The sequence below is a fragment of the Apium graveolens genome, chromosome 9 (assembly GCF_009905375.1).
Source record: "Apium graveolens cultivar Ventura chromosome 9, ASM990537v1, whole genome shotgun sequence".
NCBI classification, from domain to species: domain Eukaryota; kingdom Viridiplantae; phylum Streptophyta; class Magnoliopsida; order Apiales; family Apiaceae; genus Apium; species Apium graveolens.
The window spans coordinates 235,026,578-235,037,266 of NC_133655.1; the positions used below are offsets into that span (position 1 = coordinate 235,026,578).

Below are 10,689 nucleotides of genomic sequence, written 5' to 3' on the forward strand. Positions count from 1 at the left end.
AACATATGACTGAAATACAACTAAACATGCAACATGAATCTATATGAATCTATATGGACACAACACAAACTAATCCTTACATTATCACCCCCAAACTTAAAATTTTAAATGTCCCCATTGAAGGTAATGATAAGGATTTTAGGCATACCTAGTTAGCGGGAGGATCACCCTCTTCGGGTGGAGGATCAGGTGGCCAATCAACCTCGACATCAGTGTCACAGAAACAAAACCAAGAGCGTGTGTCAAATCTTCAGCAAAATGTCGGTGGATGTCATGCATGGCCTCAATATGCCGAATCAACCTTCTATACTGCCCATCACCAAGACCAAACCTATCAACTATCTATGGTGCACGCGAGGGACCATTTGTAAGCACGGAAGGAACCAGCCGGTCACCCTTTAGATTACCATAAATTAATCCCAACCTCTTATCATAGGGTGCACCTAAGAATGCATAACTCAAGTGATTTGATAGTGGGTTGAGCTCAAGTGTGGGAGCTTCTTCAATAGATGGTTGAAAACGCTCCTGAGACATTTTCAGCTCTGCAAACCTAAGAGAATCGAATGGCATATCCAACTTCCTCTTCCACGGAGGTGCATTCAAAACCTGCAGTTGCTCTGCTCCTTCTTCATCTTCAATAATTGATTCCCCTATTAAGGCTCTCTCTAAGGTTTCTGACTTTGGTAATTACTCAAGCTCCGAATTCACGACAGAGCCTACCCACTCTACTTTAAAGCACTGCTCTTTATCTGTGGGTAACTTTATTGCCTTAACCATACTAAAAGTGACCTTCTGATCTTGAACCTTCATCGTAAGCTCTCCTTTTTGCATATCAATCATAGTTCAACCTGTAGCTAAGAATGGTCTTCCCAAGATAATGAGAATCTTCGTATACTCCTCAAAGTCTAAAATGACAAAATCAGCAGGGAAGATAAGCTTATCCACCTTAACCAAGATATCCTCCACTACTCCTCGTGGATAAGTGATGGAACGATCAACCAACTGCAAAGACATGTTCACAGCTTTTGGATCAGGTAGTCCAAGTTTCTTGAAAACTGATAAGGGCATCAGATTGATGCTAGCTCTCAAATCACACAAACACTTGTCAAATGACAGATTGCCAATGGTGCAAGGTATCGTGAAGCTTCCTGGATCTTTAAGCTTAGGAGTTAGTTTCTGTTGTAGTACAACACTGTATTCTTCTGTTAAAGTAACGGTTTCTAACTCCTTAAGTTTACCTTCCGAGATAATATACCCTTCATGAACTTAGCATAGCTCGGCATCTATTCTAGAACTTCAGCAAAACTTATGTTAATATGTATCTTTTGAAAACTTCCAAAAACTTGGTAAATTGCTTGTCGAACTTATGCTTTTGAAGCCTTTTAGGATATGACGGAGGTGGGTAGACCTGTTTATCCCTGTATTACCCTCAGGAGGATTGCTTTCAACATATTTCTTCTTTGGTTCCACCTCGGCATCCTTCTGCACCACTTTTCAGCTACAATATCATTTTATGGAATTGGAAAAGGTGCCAATGCACCTGCATTCTGGACAGAATTTTCAGACTCTTCGTCTTACTGAATTTGGGGGCTTGCGACCTTTCTGGACCTCAAAGTGATGGCGTTCACCTGTTCGTTAACTTCTCTCTTGCCTGGATTGACTTCTGTATCACTAGGAAGCGTTCCTGATGGTCAATTCAATAAGGCATTAGCAATTTGCCCTATTTGGTTCTCCAGAGTCTTGATAGAAACAGCCTGGCTCTGGCATATAAGAGCCTGGTTTTTGCACATAAGCCAAAACACCTCCAATTCAAATTTTTCATTCCAAGATAGACCTGCACCTCCATGAGTTTGTTGTTGAAGTTGGAGTTGTTGTATTGGTGCATATTGCGGTTGTTGAAAACCAGGAGTGTTGAATTGCTTTACTGCATACTGCTGATAAGGTTGTTGTATCACACTCTGATTTTTGCTCCAGCTGAAGTTAGGATGATTCCAGTTGTCAGGATGATAAGTGGCTGGAACTGGTTGCTGCGATCTCTGAACGTTGCTCTCAAACTGAGCTAATTCACTAGATATAGCACATTGCTCCGTCGCATACGAACCTGCACACAGCTCACAAACACTGGTTATCTGATTAACACCATAGTTAGCCAGAGAATCGATCTTCATAGACAACGCCTTTAGTTGAGCAGTGATAGCCGTAGCTGTATCCACTTTCAGAACTCTTGCTACCTTGCCATGTGGCAATCTCTGGGTTGGATACTAATATTCATTAGCGGCTATCAGTTCAATCAGACTATAAGCTTCCTCATAGCTCTTTGCCCACAATGCTCCACCTGATGCTGCATCAAGCATGGGTCTAGACTGTGCTCCCAAACCATTATAAAAAAATTGATGATCATCCAATCAGGCATGCCATGATGAGGACACTTCCTAAGCATCTCCTTGTAGCGCTCCCAAGCTTTACATACAGTTTCTCCCGATTGCTGTACAAATTGAGTAAGAGCATTCCTGAGTGCAGCTGTCATCGCCATAGGGAATAATTTAGTAAGAAACTTCTGAGCAAGATCCTCTCAAGTAGTGATAGAACCAGCTGATAGAGAGTGTAACCAGCTCTTAGCCTTGTCCCTCAGAGAGAATGGAAATAGTCTCAGTTTCACAGCATCTTGAGAAACATTGTTGAACTTGAAGGTGTCATAGATCTTGATGAAATCCCTAATATGCATATGATTTCAAAGGTATTAGCTGCGATCGCTGGCCTGACAATGCTAGATTGAATGTCATTGATCTTGGGTTAAGAAAAATCCATCAACGCTTTTGTTGGTGCTGCTAGATCTCCCATTGTAATGAGTACCTGAGACACAAACAAGTAAACCGCAAAAGTAAAAGAATCCGAGTCGGTGAACTTTAACGACCACTTATGTCAAGCACATAAACTAAAAATTAACACCGAGTCCCCGGCAAGAGAGCCAAAAACTTGTTAGGGCGAAAATACGCGCTAAAATTACACGCAAGTATATGCGTTCGCAAGTAGTATAAGATATAAATTAGATTCGTTCCCACAGAGACTAGTTTAAGTTAAGTTCAGATTATGCACTTATGCAATAATGTATGGTTATCGTTCAATGCTAAGACAATAACAAGTTGAGATGTTTGTAACTAAGATTAAACTAACATGCAATTAACTAAGAATAAAAGTGATTGAATTAACTATATGAGACAAACATGGGATTCTAACTTCATTACTACTTCATTCAAAGTCATTGTTCTTAACCTTAGCATGTGATGGTGATGACAACTAATCAGATAACATGAAACTAGTAAACACCAACTTTTGTTGTACGAATACCCTACTACCGGATAACCACAAAAGAGATAGAAGCTGAATAGACACCAATTATGTTGAGACCCTATATGTCTATAGAATTTGACAACATAAAGGTTTAATGAACAAGTTATCTATCATGATTACATAGGTCAAGTAAGATGGTTAAAATTACCTATGAATCATGCATAATAAATAAATGAACCTATGCTAGCATGGCAAGTTCTAAATCTCTATATTCACTGTCGCTTCAATAGAGATTAACACGCTATCTTATATGTTAGATACACACATAAGACGAATAAGTACAACCAATATTAAGATATTAATCAATCACCACACACCAAGATATTGAAACAAATTAACTATAGAAATCCATAAGTAAATCCGTTAGAGCCCCATAACAACGATTAGTTCATAATCGAACTCATCGTCACCATGGGTTCCAATGAAAGCATGATAATAAACAATATAAGAGTATTAGGGTTCAAAGATAAATAAAAAATAAGTATCCAAGTATCAACTATACTAAAGAAAATAAAAATCTTCTTCTCCGTAGTATTCTCGTGCTCTCTAGGTCTTCTTATTACTCTCCATTAGCTCCTTGTTGTTAAAAACATCTTTTTATTGGTTTATATAAGCCCCTAGTGGACCTGGACCCTCAAAATCATCAAATTCTACTAAGATCAGGATTCTGGGGCCGCGCTCAAATCAGCGCGGGTGCGCTGGTTTTTTGGCAGAAAGGCGGGGCAGCCGTGCTGGTTTTGGGGGCGGCCGCGCCTGGTTTCTGGATTTTTCTGCCGATATTTCTTTTGGCCGTATCATGAGTTCTGCTCATCAGAATTAGGCGATTCAACTGCCCATGTGAAGCTAACGAGATTATCTACAATGTGAGAATGTCCTAGGCTTCCAATTCTGATCTATTTTCATCATATTTCCTCGAAAAGCTCCTTTCTTCATTTAACTGATGCCTGAAATGTAATAACACAAAAACATATCCAAAATACCAACAAATTGAGTCCAAAACACCAAATTAAACTTGTAATGAAGCATTCTAAGTAGATATAAAATCCACTTATCAGATATCTCTAGTGATATTTTGACTTATCGATATCTCTAGAGTTCTCTAGTGAAGAAATGACTTGTCAATATCTCCAATATTCATGTCTTCAATTTGGCTTGTCAATATCTATGAGTTCTCTAGTAGCTTTCCTGACTTCTCTATAAGTCATTCTGGAGTTCTCGAATGACTTCTCTATAACACTTAATCTATGACTTGTAGAGATCTTGACTTAGAACATTTTCCTCAAAAAAGATTTATTCAACTCCAAACTTCCTCATAATTCTTCTGAGGCATGATCTTCTTGATCTTCTTCCAGATAGAATTTTTAGGCTTGATACTGTTTACAGAAAAAGCCTCCAGTCTGCTCCATTTATATATTTACAGACTTAATGTTACAATACATAATGCAAACATAGATTATCATACAACTTACTTAGGGTTGTCAATTTGACTTAGTCTTGTTATTGTACAGGCATGTCTTGCATAACAATCTCCCCCAATTTGTGAAAAGAATGCTTAACACAAATTCATACCTGTTAACAAGACTAACCCCAAGCTACAATGAAAAATAAGACTAATACATAAAAATTGACATAATTACAACATTTATACATTAGGTGATTTACAGAGTTTAAATAGTTACAAGCATCAAACAAAGACTATTTTTGCTTCTGTTTCTTCTCTAATGAGGTCCTTTAAGTAAACAATAATTTCAATTTCCTCTAAGATTGGTGTCCCTCTTGGAGCTTCCACAAGTATGAGTCTGTTTGGCTTTGGATAACCATCTAGCAAATCAATCCTAAATCTTGTGAATCTGCCAGCTTTGATATTTAGAAACTTTCCATCCTTAAAAATTCTGCTCATTCCTTTTGCCTTGAGTTCTTCTGATATTTAATATATAATTCAATCTCCTCATCATGCTTCTTTGTCCTCTCCTCATATTCAGCTTCATTTCTTGCTCTTCTTTCCTCCCGTACAATCAACCATTCAGCCAAAACAGATCGCCATGCTCTTGTAGCAGTATCCTTATCCTTTGATAGACTTATCAATCTCTTCAAATCTGTGGGAGAGAAGGAGTCCATTAAGTTGCAGCCAAGAAATATGAAAGACCCATCTTCATAATAGATTATTACTTCCCTTAGAGTTACAACCCAGACTCTAACTATTTCTTCAGCTAGTTGTTGAAAATAATCTTCATCTGAGATGCACCAATTTAAAGGTAAAAATCACTTTGCTTGAAATAATTCCAGATGGCCCTCTCAGTAACTTGTGCTTTTTCAGTATGCTTGGCTTTCTTAGGTTTCCTCCAAACAGACTTGCAGTGAATTTTGAGTGATGGCTTGACAGAAGGTAGGTTGTGAGTTTCTTGAGAAATGTTTAGCTTGAGGTGATTGGTATTTTTAGAAAGGTGTTGGCAGTTTGTTTGTATATGAATTTAGGCTTTGAGGTAGGATGAGGTTCGGTATACGAGTTTGTTAGCTTTGAAGGTTGAGCTTGAGTTGTTTGGATTTTTAGGGTTTGTTGGTGTTATGGTTGTGATCCATCTTCCTTCTTCTTCCTCTTTCCATCTCTCCTCTTGTCATCTCCTTTCTTCCCCTTCTTCTTCTTATTTTTGCTTCCAGATGCCTTAGAAGATTGAATTGGATTTGAGCCAGAAGGTTTTTGATCATCTTTCTTCTGCTCATTATCACCCAAGTTATCCTTATTGATTTGAGTTTTAGGCAAGTTGGTTTTAGAATTTCTCAGATATCTCCCCAACAACTTAATGATTTCTTCATCTTCAACAGTCTTATTTCTCTTTACTTTTAAATCAGTCTCCAGAGTCATGATAAGCTTTTTGTTGGCCATGACATATTGCTTATGGATTTGGAAGTGTTTGTAATGTTTGGTGGTAGCACATATGTATGTCACTCCCTTGCTAGGCTGTAGATAAGCTTCTGGAAAAGTAGCCACTTGAGCATTCTTCAATTCATTTAGCAAGAGAGTGTCTTCATGAATCATTCTTTGGACTTTGTTTATCAGAATGTCCAGCCCAGATGCCCTTCTAGAGATAAGATAGTTAAGGGACACCTGCATACACCTGTCGACCCCTGAGTTATTTATGTTGACCACAATCCTTCTTTTCTGAGAATTATCCCTTGTTACTAAGATCACCCTTATTGAGTTTATTTTCATGTCCAAGGCTTTTTTGTAAGAGAAGAAATTGTTATTAAGAGAAGCCCTGAGAGCCTTAAGCAATTCATCAAATTCCCTGCTTAGACTAGGTCCCTCAGCTGCTCTAATAAGCCTCTCCATTCATATATCAACTTCTTGAATTTTGCTCTTTTTAGCAATTTGGACACTTTGAGTATATTATCTTAATAGCCTGGCCTCTATCTCCCCTTCAGTCTTGTTGGCAGGCATGAGAAGGGGAGTAGGAATTTCAGGCCTCACAGCTTCAGGAAGTGCAGGTAATGATATATTGAGCTTGCCCATGATGGCTCCCAAAGCAACATAATTTTGTATTTGTAGGTGCTTGTGGGAGTCCACCAAGGCCTGATTTTCAGCATGTTGACTCTTCACTAGTGTAGTGAGAGCATGCACTTGAGTTGTGAGCTGGTCATTTAAAGCTTGCAGAGTAGAGACTTGGCCTAGAAGAGACTGAATTTGAAGATTTGTAGATGTAGAGGTAGATGAATGAGAGCTTGACGAAGTAGAAGGTCCAAATGTTTCTGCCACAGCCTGTTTGATACCCTCCATTAGCAGTGCAGAAGGCTCATATCTGCTTTGGTGAAGCTGGTTCAACTTTAGCTTTATGTCATTTGAACTTGTAATTTATTGTTAAACCACTTCATGGAGAGCAATGAAAGACTGTATGAGATTCTTGACATCTTTTTCCATAATAGCCAGATCCATCCTTGCCATTTGATCAGCAAAATGTTTAAACTTGGAAGTGATCTTGACTTGTGAGGGTATAATCTCATCCATTTTCTCATTTATCAGTTTCCTTACTTTGTCTTCATTACCACTCAGCTTGAGTTCTAGAGCTCTTCCAAAGAGATGGAAGCTTTAAGTTGGGCTTTGGAAACTTCACTGATGACATCATAGACTTCAGTAGGGGTTAAGGCTTTAGCATTGCTTCCCAAAATAGTCAAGTAGTCTTCCCTGAATTTAGCTAAAACCCCCTCCATCTCCAGATTGTTGTCCTTGCTCAGCCAAGCATCACAGTTTCCATCATGTTCAGCTTCATTAACAATTTTGTCTTATTTTTCTTGGATATCTGTTTGATATGAGAGCATGATGGCTTGGTAATCCTGGTTGGACATATTTGAGGTTAAGAGTTATTGAGAGATCTGAGCAAGTCTAGCTAGCTGATCAATCCTCAAATCTTCAAGATTAGATGAAGGTGCAGCTTTTTGTAGCCAGTTTGAAAGAATGTGTGGTTGTTGAGGTTATAAGGTTGAAGGTTGGTGTGAAGGATTGGAACCACCTTTGACAGAAGTCACATTTTGACTCATAGATTTCTCTGTATTTGTGACAAGTTGTTGTTCCTCACCTGTTACTGTCATATGCACCAGTCTAAAACCTTTGTGTGTCTTGCACCACACTGTCACTTAAATGTGCTATGCTTGCCTCCTCTATGACAGGATTATTGGAAATTATGCTCCTAGCATTAACTGCTAATGCAATTTATGCTAGGGTTTGAGGGGAGTTGTTCCTGGAACAGGAACCTCCAATTGAATTGGAGAGGATTTAGATAGCTCCCCCTCAGGAGTACTACCCTTAAACCTAACAGTTTGTGAAGACTATTTTGCACATGAAGGTGCATTTGTGATCTCCATGGGGTCTTTAGTAAAAACTAATAAATCCCCCATATTTGTGTTGGTGTCATCAAAGTCTACCCCAGCATGTAGCCTCTCATCAACTAATTGTGGTTTCTGGGTGGTGAACAAGGTTTCTTGAACCAAGTCACTTGATTGGGGCAAAACTTGAGGATTTGATTCAAGTGCTTCAGTATAGGAAGAAGAAATATTAGATATAAGATTGTGAAGCTCAGGACTGAGTATTGGCAGCCCCCCTGAATGGATGAGGGAGCTTCAAGAGATGTGTTCTCTTTATGTGTGCCATCCTTAGTTCTCCTACCATACACTTGGATTTGTTCAAGTGTTGGCTGTGCAGACTCTTGACAAGGTGCATTGGGGAGAATGCTCTTTTCAATAGAAACATCATGTTGAGAGGATTTCTCTAGAATCTATTTTGCCCGTATTTGTACAACTGCATCCTTTTGGCAGGATACAAAGGTGGCTTGAGTGGTTAGCTCAGTTTTTTTAGCCTTCTTTGATTTTCTGACCAAAGGTGACTCAGGTTGTACTTGTACCTCACTACTCTCATTCATAACAGTTAGTGTTATCTCTTTTCTCTTCTTTTTACTCACTTCACCCTTTTGAGAGGATGAATTGGTTAGTTTTCTAGCTGCTATAGGTATATAAGAAAGGGTCTCAGCATTGGAAGGTCCCTATTGGTGTTCCTGTGTTTGTACTTTCACAAGTTCAGGGACCATTGCTATTGTAACGACGGAGAAATTACGCGTGTATTATATTATAATAAAGATAAATTATGTGTATTATTATGTGATTAACTGTGTTGAGTCGTTAAACCCTAATTGCTATGTGCTACGTGTTGTCTGTTTTGATCCGAACGTGTTTTGGATATTTATTGAGTGTTTTATCGTAAGTTATATACTTTATATCAAAACCCGTACAGCTCAAACGGTGTTTTAAAAGCCCATATTTCAAACAAAATCATTGGCCCTATTTTGCCAAAAACAACCTATACCATATCGCTATTCTGAACCCCTAGACGTTTTACAAATTTACCTTTTTCGCGAAAAACGACTTTTCCGGACCCCTTTGGGTACCAAAAACCCCACAAAAATCATATTTTTTATTTTTATATGATCATGAAATTATCATACATCATTTTTCTTTACATTTTTGTAATATTCACAATTTTTGGGAATTTTTAGCATTTATTTTGTAATTATTGGATATTTAAAAATTCATAATTAATACCCAAAAATTATAAAAATTGGGGCCAAATATATTTTTATTAGGAGTGTAATTAGCCCCTTAATTTTATTTAGGGTTATTATTTTCATAAATATAAATAGTTGTTTTACTGTTAATTAATTAGTTAATTATAATAAAAAATCAGAAAATTCAGAAAATTCAAGAACTAGGGTTTGTTGGTGAAGAACAGGGAAGAAATTCAATCACAAATTTGAAGGTGATTCCGACATCCAAATCGATCATGTAAGTAGTCGTTGCAAAGCTTGTGATTCGTAGTTTCAGTTTGTGTAATTATTTTTGTTGATTGTTGAGTTGATTTTGATTTTGTATTTTCGATTTTAAACTTCGAATTCGAGTTTTACGATTGAGTGATAGTTTGATGAAATCGTTGATGAGGAAGTGTAGATCGTCGAATTCTCGATCGAACGACACTGGTTTCGTTGATTTTGGCTGCGTTTTGAGGTTGGCCGGAAAAGCGGCGACGCCGCCGCTGCGGTTGAAGATTCAGGCGACGGGGACGGCTGGGAACGAAGGTTGAGGAAGGGGATGAGCAGGAACGGGGTTGCAGGATGTTGGAGAGGAGAAATCACGGACAAGCAAGCCAGGATATGCCGTGTTGTTAGCTACGTTTTCTTCGCCGGAAAAAGGACCGCTGACATCGGAGTTTTGGTCGGGCAGCTGTGTTCTTGGACGACCTGGAGTCGACCTGGTTTCGACCCGGTTTCGATCCAAAAAACCCTAAACCTGATTTCCTGTTTTATGTTCCTGATTAATTAATTAATTATATGTATTTTATTAAATCAAAAACAGATTTTAATAATTCTAAAAATCTAATAAAAATTAGATTTAAATTCTGAAAATTATTATAATTAATTTTTAAATTATTTTATTAATTTAGAAATTCGAATTTATTTATTTTATTAATTATCTAATTATTTATCTAATTATTTATTAGTTATTTAATTAATTAATAATTAGGTAATTAATTAATAAATAAGATTAAAAATAATTGAATAATACGAATAATAATTCGTTAATCAGGTGAATATTACGAGTAACTCGTACCTATACGAGTAGTGAATCGATAAGTTAGAATTATTAATCGGGTGATAATTATTAGAAGATTGTCGTACTAATTATTCATATTGAATAATTAAATACAGTTAATTAATTAATTAATTAATCGTATGAGTTATAAAAAATAATAATAATAGTTCGATAGTTATACGAGGAATGTGAGTAGCTCGTATTTAT

General features: G+C 37.4%; 1 non-coding gene across 1 annotated transcript; it reads left to right on the top strand.

Moving 5' to 3' along the window:
- The first annotated feature begins 2,411 nt into the window (after positions 1-2,411).
- Positions 2,412-2,518, top strand: LOC141688617 (small nucleolar RNA R71). Its single transcript, XR_012562051.1, has one exon. It is a non-coding gene; the product is annotated as a small nucleolar RNA R71 (small nucleolar RNA).
- Positions 2,519-10,689: the final 8,171 nt, after the last annotated feature.